This window comes from Mizuhopecten yessoensis, unplaced genomic scaffold (assembly GCF_002113885.1).
Source record: "Mizuhopecten yessoensis strain PY_sf001 unplaced genomic scaffold, ASM211388v2 scaffold8693, whole genome shotgun sequence".
In the NCBI taxonomy this organism is placed as follows: Eukaryota; Metazoa; Mollusca; class Bivalvia; order Pectinida; family Pectinidae; genus Mizuhopecten; species Mizuhopecten yessoensis.
In genome coordinates this window covers 260,923-273,307 of record NW_018407674.1, presented here as the reverse complement: position 1 = coordinate 273,307, position 12,385 = coordinate 260,923, and the positions used below count along the sequence as shown (strand labels likewise).

The window sequence follows — 12,385 nt, the reverse complement described above, 5'->3', positions numbered from 1 at the left end:
GGATGGGGGACTGTCTGTGAGTACGCTCACAGTTTCTCTAGTTAAGAATAATCAATCGGTGCGTGTATTGTAGTGGAATTTATTTTAGATTTTGAAACATGTTTACATGTGCAAACATTAATGAGGGTATGTGCATGGTCATCGTACAGTGACTGTGATACTGGTATACAGCTAAATGGTAATACAACAGAGAAAAAGGGGGACAGTTGAAATGACATAAATCAATTTGACAATTTCAATCATTATTTTGATAATCATCTTTTCAAGCAGGAAAAAAAATGTGTTCATTTTTGCTTTATAGTTGTGTTATATTATTGTTAATATTACCAAATGTACAATGTACACCTAGTGAAGACATCCCATGTACAATGTACATGGGATGTCTTCACTAGGTGTTCATTGTACATGGGATGTTTTCACTAGGTGTACATTCTACATGGGTTGTCTTCACTAGGTTTACATTGTAGGGCTTGTTCGTTTATGCTTGAACAACCATCCTACTCATAGGGCTTGTTTGTTTATGCTTGAACAACCACACTACTCATAGGGCTTGTTTGTTTATGCTTGAACAACCATCCTACTCATAGGGCTTGTTCGGTTATGCTAAACAACCACACTACTCATAGGGCTTGTTTGTTTTTTTTTTAAAAAAAAAACAAACAAGCCCTATGAGTAGGATGGTTGTTCAAGCATAAACGAACAAGCCCTATGGGTAGGGTGGTTGTTTAGCATAAAACAAACAAGCCCTATGAGTAGTGTGGTTGTTTAGCATTAACAAAGAAGCCCTATGAGTAGTGTGGTTGTTTAGCATAAAACAAACAAGCCCTATGAGTAGTGTGGTTGTTTAGCATTAACAAAGAAGCCCTATGAGTAGTGTGGTTGTTCAAGCATAAACGAACAAGCCCTATGGGTAGCGTGGTTGTTTAGCATAACCGAACAAGCCCTATGAGTAGGATGGTTGTTCAAGCATAAACGAACAAGCCCTATGAGTAGTGTGGTTGTTTAGCATTAACAAAGAAGCCCTATGAGTAGTGTGGTTGTTCAAGCATAAACAAACAAGCCCTATGAGTAGGATGGTTGTTCAAGCATAAACGAACAAGCCCTACAATGTAAACCTAGTGAAGACAACCCATGTAGAATGTACACCTAGTGAAAACATCCCATGTACAATGTGCACCTAGTGAAGACATCACATGTACAATGTACACCCAGTGAAGACATCCCATGTGCAATGTGCACCTAGTGCAGACATCGCATGTACAATGTACACCTCGCCAAGACATCCGATGTACAATGTACACCTACTGAAGACATCCCATGTATAATGTACACCTAGTGCAGACAGCCCATGTACAATGTACACCCAGTGAAGACATCCCATGTACATTGTACATGGGACAACCACACTACTCATAGGGCTTCTTTGTTAATGCTAAACAACCACACTACTCATAGGGCTTGTTTGTTTATGCTTGAACAACCATCCTACTCATAGGGCTTGTTTGTTTTTTTTTTAAAAAAAAAACAAACAAGCCCTATGAGTAGTGTGGTTGTTTAGCATTAACAAAGAAGCCCTATGAGTAGTGTGGTTGTTTAGCATTAACAAAGAAGCCCTATGAGTAGTGTGGTTGTTTAGCATAAACGAACAAGCCCTATGAGTAGGATGGTTGTTCAAGCATAAACGAACAAGCCCTATGGGTAGCGTGGTTGTTTAGCATAACCGAACAAGCCCTATGAGTAGTGTGGTTGTTCAAGCATAAACGAACAAGCCCTACAATGTAAACCTAGTGAAGACAACCCATGTAGAATGTACACCTAGTGAAAACATCCCATGTACAATGTAAACCTAGTGAAGACAACCCATGTAGAATGTACACCTAGTGAAAACATCCCATGTACAATGTTCACCTAGTGAAGACATCCCATTAATTATGATTTACAATGTTTCATGAGTCTCAGTAAGTCGAAAATATAATAGAGTTTTGATCAACATTTCAGATTGTTAAAATTTACATATAAAGTCAAACCTGTGTACGGGCCACCTGTTATAAACGGCCACTTTTGGTTAGCAGTTGTATCATTTCAAACACAGGATTGACTGTAGTTGATTCTTTGTGTATAGTATAGAGTGTGATAGATTTAATGAAGAATTGATCATTCATGTGTAACTTTACAAATAATGTAAACATGCTGTAATGACATACTTAGGAGAAATTGTCTTAAGAAATGTGTAGGAGATGTAAGTGTTGCTATGGTGACAGAGGAGTCGTGATTGTTGACCATTATTCCTTGTTTCTCTGTCCAGTGTTTTCTGGAGTAGGAACGATATTCCTGGTCCAGTGATGGTCATCGCTACCCCTCGAGCTCTCAATTCACAATTTAGTTGCTACTAGTGGCAGTCAAAAAAACCCTGACTGCCACCTGTGCCGTGGAAGGTCAGTTGATGGGATGAGGTTCCTAGTGCGGCACACCTCATCACTAGAGTAAACCCGTAGAAATCACTGTGTACTCATGTACTGCTGAAAGTAGACTCCTTAAAAACAATTTCAATTTTGCAAATGTGGACCTTATAAAGTTGTGCTACCAATTTACCTATGGAAAAGAGAGTGCAGTACCTATAGACAAATGAACAGTTGNTCTTATAATGAGATAAAGATCTGAGGATATATTACTGGTACATATACAGTCTTTATCTTATAATGAGATAAAGCTCTGAGGATATATATTACTGGTACATACAGTCTTTATCTTATAATGAGATAAAGATCTGAGGATATATTACTGGTACATATACAGTCTTTATCTTATAATGAGATAAAGCTCTGAGGATATATATTACTGGTACATACAGTCTTTATCTTATAATGAGATAAAGATCTGAGGATATATTACTGGTACATATACAGTCTTTATCTTATAATGAGATAAAGCTCTGAGGATATATATTACTGGTACATACAGTCTTTATCTTATAATGAGATAAAGATCTGAGGATATATTACTGGTACATATACAGTCTTTATCTTATAATGAGATAAAGCTCTGAGGATATATATTACTGGTACATACAGTCTTTATCTTATAATGAGATAAAGCTCTTAGGATATATTACTGGTACATATAGTCTTTATTGAATAATGAGATAAAGCTCTTAGGATATATTACTGGTACATATACAGTCTTTATTTTATAATGAGATAAAGCTCCGAGGATATATTACTGGTACTTATACAGTCTTTATCTTAGAATGAGATAAAGCTCTGAGTATATTTATTACTGGTACATGCAGTCTTTATCTTATAATGAGATGAAGCTCTGAGGATATATTACTGGTACATAAAGTCTTTATCTTTTAACGAGATAAAGCTCTGAGGATATATTACTGGTACATATAGTCTTTATCGAATAATGAGATAAAGCTCTGAGGATATATTACTGGTACATAAAGTCTTTATCTTATAACGAGATAAAGCTCTGAGGATATATTACTGGTATATATAGTCTTTATCTTATAATGAGATAAAGCTCTGAGGATATCTTACTGGTACATACAGTCTTTATCTTATAACGAGATAAAGCTCTGAGGATATGTTACTCATACATATAGTCTTTATCTCATAACGAGATAAAGCTCTGAGGATATATTACTGGTACATACATGTATAGTCTTTATCTAATAACGAGATAAAGCTCTGAGGATATATTTACTGGTACATACATGTATAGTCTTTATCTTATAACGAGATAAAGCTCTGAGGATATATTACTGGTACATACATGTATAGTCTTTTATAACGAGATAAAGCTCTGAGGATATATTACTGGTACATATAGTCTTTATCTTATAACGAGATAAAGCTCTGAGGATATATTACTGGTTCATATAGTCTTTATTTTATAACGAGATAAAGCTATTTTGTTTGCAGCTATATTTCAATGAAATTATATTTCATGGTGTGATATATGCATAACTTTTTAATAAGAATATCATACTTATAATGTTTGAACCTCCTTATTCTCAACACTTTAGTTTCTAGAAAAGAATTTAATTTATTAAAAGAAGAAATTTAAGGTTCGGTTATTTGGTATGATCTTAAAAAGGATTTTCATGTTGCATTTGAAAAGCTAGTTTTCAAAAGCTTGTATTTTACAAATTATTATTATTTTTTTTTTTTGCATAACCAATTAAGATATTTTGCAAATATTGGTGAAAATAACATTTTCTGAGACTGTACTGAAATCTAATACAAGGGATAACAGGGTACTTATGTGTTAAATCAAGATTCCTGTAATTAGACAAATGTAGATAGGTAACCATTCCCCATTTGAAACTGAATTTTCCTCTTGACACACATTTAAGAAAGTTATTTATGATACCAAGTATTATCAGCTATACATTTAAACACAGACAAACCAGTCACATCAACCTCTGTATGAAATATACCAATTCTGAGAGATAAAGATTTTCCCTATTAGTACTTGGTAATGTTATAAAATTACATCTTTCATTGTTTAGGATGTCTGTAGCGTGTTACCTAACTATTGATCTCTGTGAGGATACCATTGGGTAGTCCAAAGCAGCTTTTGTTTATCCCTTTCGTTTATCACGATCCAAACAGTTGAACCAGTTGGACCTGAGCTGTTTGTTTATGAAATAAGATCGGACCTAGCAATCTGATGCTGCTTTCAGGCGAGCCTTGAAAAAACCTTGCAAGGCCTGCATAATAATTTGTAGGTCTGTCAGGATTAATACCTGATATGTAATGTTACATTTAAAAACAGACAAAGTGGTTGTTTAGCTTAAACGAACAAGCCCTATGAGTAGTGTGGTTGTTCAAGCGTAAACGAACAAGCCCTATGAATAGTGTGGTTGTTCAAGCATAAATGAACAACCCCTATGAGTAGGATGGTTGTTCAAGCATAAACAAACAAGCCCTATGAGTAGTGTGGTTGTTCAAGCATAAACGAACAAGCCCTATGAGTAGTGTGGTTGTCAAGCATAAACGAACAAGCCCTATGAGTAGTGTGGTTGTTTAAGCATAAACGAACAAGCCCTATGAGTAGTGTGGTTGTTAAGCATAAACGAACAAGCCCTATGAGTAGTGTGGTTGTTTAGCATAAACGAACAAGCCCTATGAGTAGTGTGGTTGTTTAAGCATAAACGAACAAGCCCTATGAGTAGTGTGGTTGTTAAGCATAAACGAACAAGCCCTATGAGTAGTGTGGTTGTTTAGCATAAACGAACAAGCCCTATGAGTAGGGTGGTTGTTAAGCATAAACAAGCCCTATAAGAAGTGTGGTTGTTAAGCATAAAGGAACAAGCCCTATGAGTAGTGTGGTTGTTTAGCATAAACGAACAAGCCCTATGAGTAGTGTGGTTGATCAAGCATAAACGAACAAGCCCTATGAGTAGTGTGGTTATTTAGCATAAACGAACAAGCCCTATGAGTAGGGTGGTTGTTTAAGCATAAACGAACAAGCCCTATGAGTAGTGTGGTTGTTTAGCATTAACAAAGAAGCCCTATGAGTAGTGTGGTTGTTCAAGCATAAACGAACAAGCCCTATGAGTAGTGTGGTTGTTCAAGCATAAACGAACAAGCCCTATGAGTAGTGTGGTTGTTTAGCATAAACGAACAAGCCCTATGAGTAGTGTGGTTGTTTAGCATAAACGAACAAGCCCTATGAGTAGTGTGGTTGTTTAGCATAAACGAACAAGCCCTATGAGTAGTGTGGTTGTTTAGCATAAACGAACAAGCCCTATGAGTAGTGTGGTTGTTTAGCATAAACGAACAAGCCCTATGAGTAGTGTGGTTGTTTAGCATAAACGAACAAGCCCTATGAGTAGTGTGGTTGTTTAGCATAAACGAACAAGCCCTATGAGTAGTGTGGTTGTTTAGCATAAACGAACAAGCCCTATGAGTAGTGTGGTTGTTTAGCATAAACAAACAAGCCCTATGAGTAGTGTGGTTGTTCAAGCATAAACGAACAAGCCCTATGAGTAGTGTGGTTGTTTAGCATAAACGAACAAGCCCTATGAGTAGTGTGGTTGTTCAGCATAAACGAACAAGCCCTATGAGTAGGGTGGTTGTTTAGCATAAACGAACAAGCCCTATGAGTAGGGTGGTTGTTAAGCATAAACAAGCCCTATAAGAAGTGTGGTTGTTAAGCATAAAGGAACAAGCCCTATGAGTAGTGTGGTTGTTTAGCATAAACGAACAAGCCCTATGAGTAGTGTGGTTGTTCAGCATAAACGAACAAGCCCTATGAGTAGGGTGGTTGTTTAGCATAAACGAACAAGCCCTATGAGTAGGGTGGTTGTTAAGCATAAACAAGCCCTATAAGAAGTGTGGTTGTTAAGCATAAAGGAACAAGCCCTATGAGTAGTGTGGTTGTTTAGCATAAACGAACAAGCCCTATGAGTAGTGTGGTTGTTCAAGCATAAACAAACAAGCCCTATGAGTAGTGTGATTGTTTAGCATAAACGAACAAGCCCTATGGGTAAGGTGGTTGTTTAGCATAAAACAAACAAGCCCTATGAGTAGTGTGGTTGTTTAGCATAAACAAACAAGCCCTATGAGTAGTGTGGTTGTTTAGCATAAACAAACAAGCCCTATGAGTAGTGTGGTTGATTAGCATAAACGACCAAGCCCTATGAGTATTGTGGTTGATTAGCATAAACAAACAAGCCCTATGAGTAGTATGGTTGTTCAAGCATAAACGAACAAGCCCTATGAGTAGTGTGGTTGTTTAGCATAAACAAACAAGCCCTATGAGTAGTGTGGGTGATTAGCATAAACGACCAAGCCCTATGAGTATTGTGGTTGATTAGCATAAACAAAGAAGTCCTATGAGTTGTGTGGTTGATTAGCATAAACGAACAAGCCCTTTGAGTAGTGTGGTTGATTAGCATAAACGAACAAGCCCTATGAGTAGTGTGGTTGATTAGCATAAACGAACAAACCCTATGAGTAGTGTGGGTGATGTTGGAATAGACTTCATCAATGTTTTCATTCCTTGTATTTAGACTTGGTTTACCAAGGGAACATCAGAGATCTGCTGTTTGATGTGTTTGAAGGTGTATTTGTCATAAAGGCATGCACTGTGTGTCTTATCTAACAAATACATGACCCCCCTCCAACTTGTTTGAAGTGAGGAAAGGAAGTTGAACAGATGTAGTCAGTTATAGTGATGTTGTGTGTCACGGCTTGACCCAGAAACATTGGTGGATAATTACATATACCAGCAGTTGATGCTATATTTACATTTGATTTCTTTGTTGCCTAATTGTACAATTTTTACAGATTGTTCAATTTTTAAGAAAAAAAACAATGTTGTGTATAGTTTTATGCCCTTCAATTCAAAATGGTGGTTATAGAATGAGTAATTCTTACTTATTTACTTTCTCTATTTGTTACTTTTATAAATTTGTTATTTTTCAGTTTGTATACTGCTGTTCCTATGCTAAAGAATGGACAGCCTTGGTTGGGCTATCCATAAATACCTCGGGTGGTAAATTCAGTACTATTTCTCCAATGTGCTTTCTGTCACTCACATCCTTAGATCAAGCTAGTATGCATTTTGCTCATATTGACTTTGGAATCAAGGTCAATAGCATCACTGTCATATATATAATGTCTATGATGTATTGAGAGTTTTAAGCTGGTGTTAGTATCTACTATGAAATCCTGAGTGTTGAAGTGAGATTAGGGCAGATGTATACATGCATCTTGTCCTGCATGTAAATCATTGTGCATGCATTCATATATATATTATGGTTATGAATAAATGTAACTTTGTTGTGGAATTTAGACTGGCTGAACATGTACTGAGGCCACTTTTGTGCATGATGTAATGGCTACAAATTCTATTACAGAGGCAAATATCTTCTTAGAAATATGTGCTACATGAAAAATATAAAAAAAGAAACATGTATTACATGTCGTAAAATATAGCGGCAATCATAAAATAACAGCTAAATTAAAGTTAAATAGGTTTAAATTTTAAACAAGTGTAATGAAATGAGACAAGAGAAATAATCAGATGTAACAATATGTAATTTATTCCAGGTCAAAGGTCAAGGTTATAATAATGTGTCAGTTTATGCTTTGTCAAGTTGTAATATTTGTTCAAATTCAAGTTTGAGATTAAATAGATTATTGAATATAGAATATGACCTGGGTGTTGTGCCTCTGGTATACTTAATGCTAGAATTATAACTTTAAAAAAATGTAGATACACATTGTATATGCATGTATCACAGAATCAATACATTTGTAAACATAAAGAATCAGTGAGTTTTGAAACACATCTTTTTATTACTTGGATTGTGACAGGGACTTCTTGTACGTGTCAGAGATAATGGATAGGACACTATGTGTGTTGTCGAGTTACTGTGTATATAGTGAGTTACTGTGTATATAGTGAGTTATAGTGAGTTACTGTGTATATAGTGAGTTATAGTGAGTTACTGTGTATATAGTGAGTTACTGTGTATATAGTGAGTTATTGTGAGTTACTGTGTATATAGTGAGGTACTGTATATATAGTGAGTTATAGTGAGATACTGTGTATATAGTGAGTTATAGTGAGTTACTGTGTATATAGTGAGTTACTGTGTATATGTGAGTTACTGTGTATATAGTGAGTTACTGTGTATATAGTGAGTTATTGTGAGTTACTGTGTATATAGTGAGGTACTGTGTATATAGTGAGTTGTAGTGAGGTACTGTGTATATAGTGAGTTATTGTGAGTTACTTTGTATGTAGTGAGTTACTGTTTATATAGTGAGTTACAGTGAGTTACTGTGTTTATAGTGAGTTACTGTTATAGTGAGTTACGGTGTATATAGTGAGTTATCGTGAGTTACTGTGTAAATGGTGAGTTACTGTGTAGATAGTGAGTTATAGTAAGTTACTGTGTATATGTTGAGTTACTGTGTATATGATGAGTTAATGTGTATATAGTGAGCTACTGTGTATATGGTGAGTAACTGTGTATATAGTGAGTTATAGTGAGTTACTGTGTATGTAGTGAGTTACTGTGTATATGGTGAGTTAATGTGTATATAGTGAGTTATAGTGAGTTACTGTGTATATAGTGAGTTATTGTGAGTTACTGTGTATGTAGTGAGTTACTGTTATAGTGAGTTACTGTGTATATGGTGAGTTACTGTGTATATAGTGAGTTACTGTGTATATGGTGAGTTACTGTGTATATGGAGAGTTACGGTGTATATGGTGAGTTACTGTGTATATGGTGAGTTTCGGTGTATATGGTGAGTTACTGTGTATATGGTGAGTAACTGTGTATATAGTGAGTTACTGTGTATATGGTGAGTTACTGTGTATATGGTGAGTTTCGGTGTATATGGTGAGTTACTGTGTATATAGTGAGTTATAGTGAGTTACTGTGTATGTAGTGAGTTACTGTGTATATGGTGAGTTATTGTGTATATAGTGAGTTACTGTGTATATGGTGAGTTACTGTGGATATGGTGAGTTACGGTGTATATGGTGAGTTACTTTGTATATAATGAGTTACTATGTAAATGGTGAGTTACTGTGCATATGCTGAGTTACTGTGTATAGGTGAATTACTGTGTATATAGTGAGTTACTGTGTATATAGTGAGTTATTGTGAGTTACTTTGTATGTAGTGAGTTACTGTTATAGTGAGTTCCTGTGTATATGGTGAGTTACTGTGTATATGGAGAGTTACGGTGTATATGGTGAGTTACTGTGTATATGGTGAGTTATTGTGTATATAGTGAGTTACTCTGTATATAGTGAGTAACTGTGTATATAGTGAGTTACTGTGTATATGTGAGTTACTGTGTATATAGTGAGTTACTGTGTATATAGTGAGTTATTGTGAGTTACTGTGTATGTAGTGAGTTACTGTGTATATGGTGAGTTAATGTGTATATAGTGAGTTATAGTGAGTTACTGTGTATATAGTGAGTTATTGTGAGTTACTGTGTATGTAGTGAGTTACTGTGTATATGGTGAGTTATTGTGTATATAGTGAGTTACTGTGTATATGTGAGTTACTGTGTATATAGTGAGTTACTGTGTTTATGGTGAGTTACTGTGTATATAGTGAGTTATAGGGAGTTACTGTGTATGTAGTGAGTTACTGTGTATATGGTGAGTTACTGTGTAAATGGTGAGTTACTGTGTATATGGTGAGTTACTGTGTATATGGTGAGTTACGGTGTATATGGTGAGTTACTGTGTATATGGTGAGTTACTGTGTATATGGTGAGTTACTGTGTATATGGTGAGTTACTGTGTATATAGTGAGTTACTGTGTATATGGTGAGTTATAGTGAGTTACTGTGTATATAGTGAGTTACTGTGTATATGGTGAGTTACTGTGTATATGGTGAGTTACTGTGTATATAGTGAGTTACTGTGTATATAGTGAGTTACTGTGTATATGGTGAGTTACTGTGTATATGGTGAGTTACTGTGTATATAGTGAGTTACTGTGTATATAGTGAGTTACTGTGTATATGGTGAGTTACTGTGTATATGGTGAGTTACTGTGTATATAGTGAGTTACTGTGTATATAGTGAGTTACTGTGTATATGGTGAGTTACTGTGTATATGGTGAGTTACTGTGTATATAGTGAGTTACTGTGTATATAGTGAGTTACTGTGTATATGGTGAGTTACTGTGTATATGGTGAGTTACTGTGTATATAGTGAGTTACTGTGTATATAGTGAGTTACTGTGTATATGGTGAGTTACTGTGTATATGGTGAGTTACTGTGTATATAGTGAGTTACTGTGTATATAGTGAGTTACTGTGTATATGGTGAGTTACTGTGTATATGGTGAGTTACTGTGTATATAGTGAGTTACTGTGTATATAGTGAGTTACTGTGTATATGGTGAGTTACTGTGTATATGGTGAGTTACTGTGTATATAGTGAGTTACTGTGTATATAGTGAGTTACTGTGTATATGGTGAGTTACTGTGTATATGGTGAGTTACTGTGTATATAGTGAGTTACTGTGTATATAGTGAGTTACTGTGTATATGGTGAGTTACTGTGTATATGGTGAGTTACTGTGTATATAGTGAGTTACTGTGTATATAGTGAGTTACTGTGTATATGGTGAGTTACTGTGTATATGGTGAGTTACTGTGTATATAGTGAGTTACTGTGTATATAGTGAGTTACTGTGTATATGGTGAGTTACTGTGTATATGGTGAGTTACTGTGTATATAGTGAGTTACTGTGTATATAGTGAGTTACTGTGTATATGGTGAGTTACTGTGTATATGGTGAGTTACTGTGTATATAGTGAGTTACTGTGTATATAGTGAGTTACTGTGTATATGGTGAGTTACTGTGTATATGGTGAGTTACTGTGTATATAGTGAGTTACTGTGTATATAGTGAGTTACTGTGTATATGGTGAGTTACTGTGTATATGGTGAGTTACTGTGTATATAGTGAGTTACTGTGTATATAGTGAGTTACTGTGTATATGGTGAGTTACTGTGTATATGGTGAGTTACTGTGTATATAGTGAGTTACTGTGTATATAGTGAGTTACTGTGTATATGGTGAGTTACTGTGTATATGGTGAGTTACTGTGTATATAGTGAGTTACTGTGTATATAGTGAGTTACTGTGTATATGGTGAGTTACTGTGTATATGGTGAGTTACTGTGTATATGGTGAGTTACTGTGTATATAGTGAGTTACTGTGTATATAGTGAGTTACTGTGTATATGGTGAGTTACTGTGTATATGGTGAGTTACTGTGTATATGGTGAGTAACTGTGTATATAGTGAGTTACTGTGTATATAAACCTTGATTGGGTGGACGACTATTACTGTGTCATCCTTGGTAACTTAGTTTAATGGGGTCGGGGGGAACCAATGTGTTTGTCTTTTTAGCTCACGTGGTCCAAAGGACCATGTTGAGCTTATTCCATACCACAGCATCCGTCGTTTGTCCGTCCATCCGTCCGCCCGCCCATCAACTTTTCCTTTAAAACACTACTAGTCCTGAACGGCCGAGTAGATTTTGACTCAATTTGAAGGGGAACCAATTTTGTATAAACCGTGGGTCTGGCCCCTCAGGGGCCTGAAGGGTGGGGCCCAAAAGATGAAATATAGCAAATTCTTTAAAATCCTTCTTCTTCTGTAGGAATGAAAGGTTTTGTTCCATATTTGGTCTGAAGCATCCTTGGGTGAAGGGGAACCAATTTTGTATCAACCGTGGGTCTAGCCCCCCAGGGGCCTGAAGGGCGGGGCCCAAAAGATGAAATATAGCAAATTCTTTAAAGTCCTTCTTCTGTAGGAATGAAAGGTTTTGTTCCATATTTGGTCTGAAGCATCCTTGGGTGAAGGGGAACCAATTT

General features: G+C 35.9%; 1 protein-coding gene across 2 annotated transcripts in view; it reads left to right on the top strand.

Annotated features, from left to right (window-relative positions):
* Positions 1–12,385, top strand: part of LOC110456345 — a 78,743-nt gene that overhangs the window by 16,160 nt on the left and 50,198 nt on the right. The gene's annotated exons all lie outside the window — the stretch shown is intronic.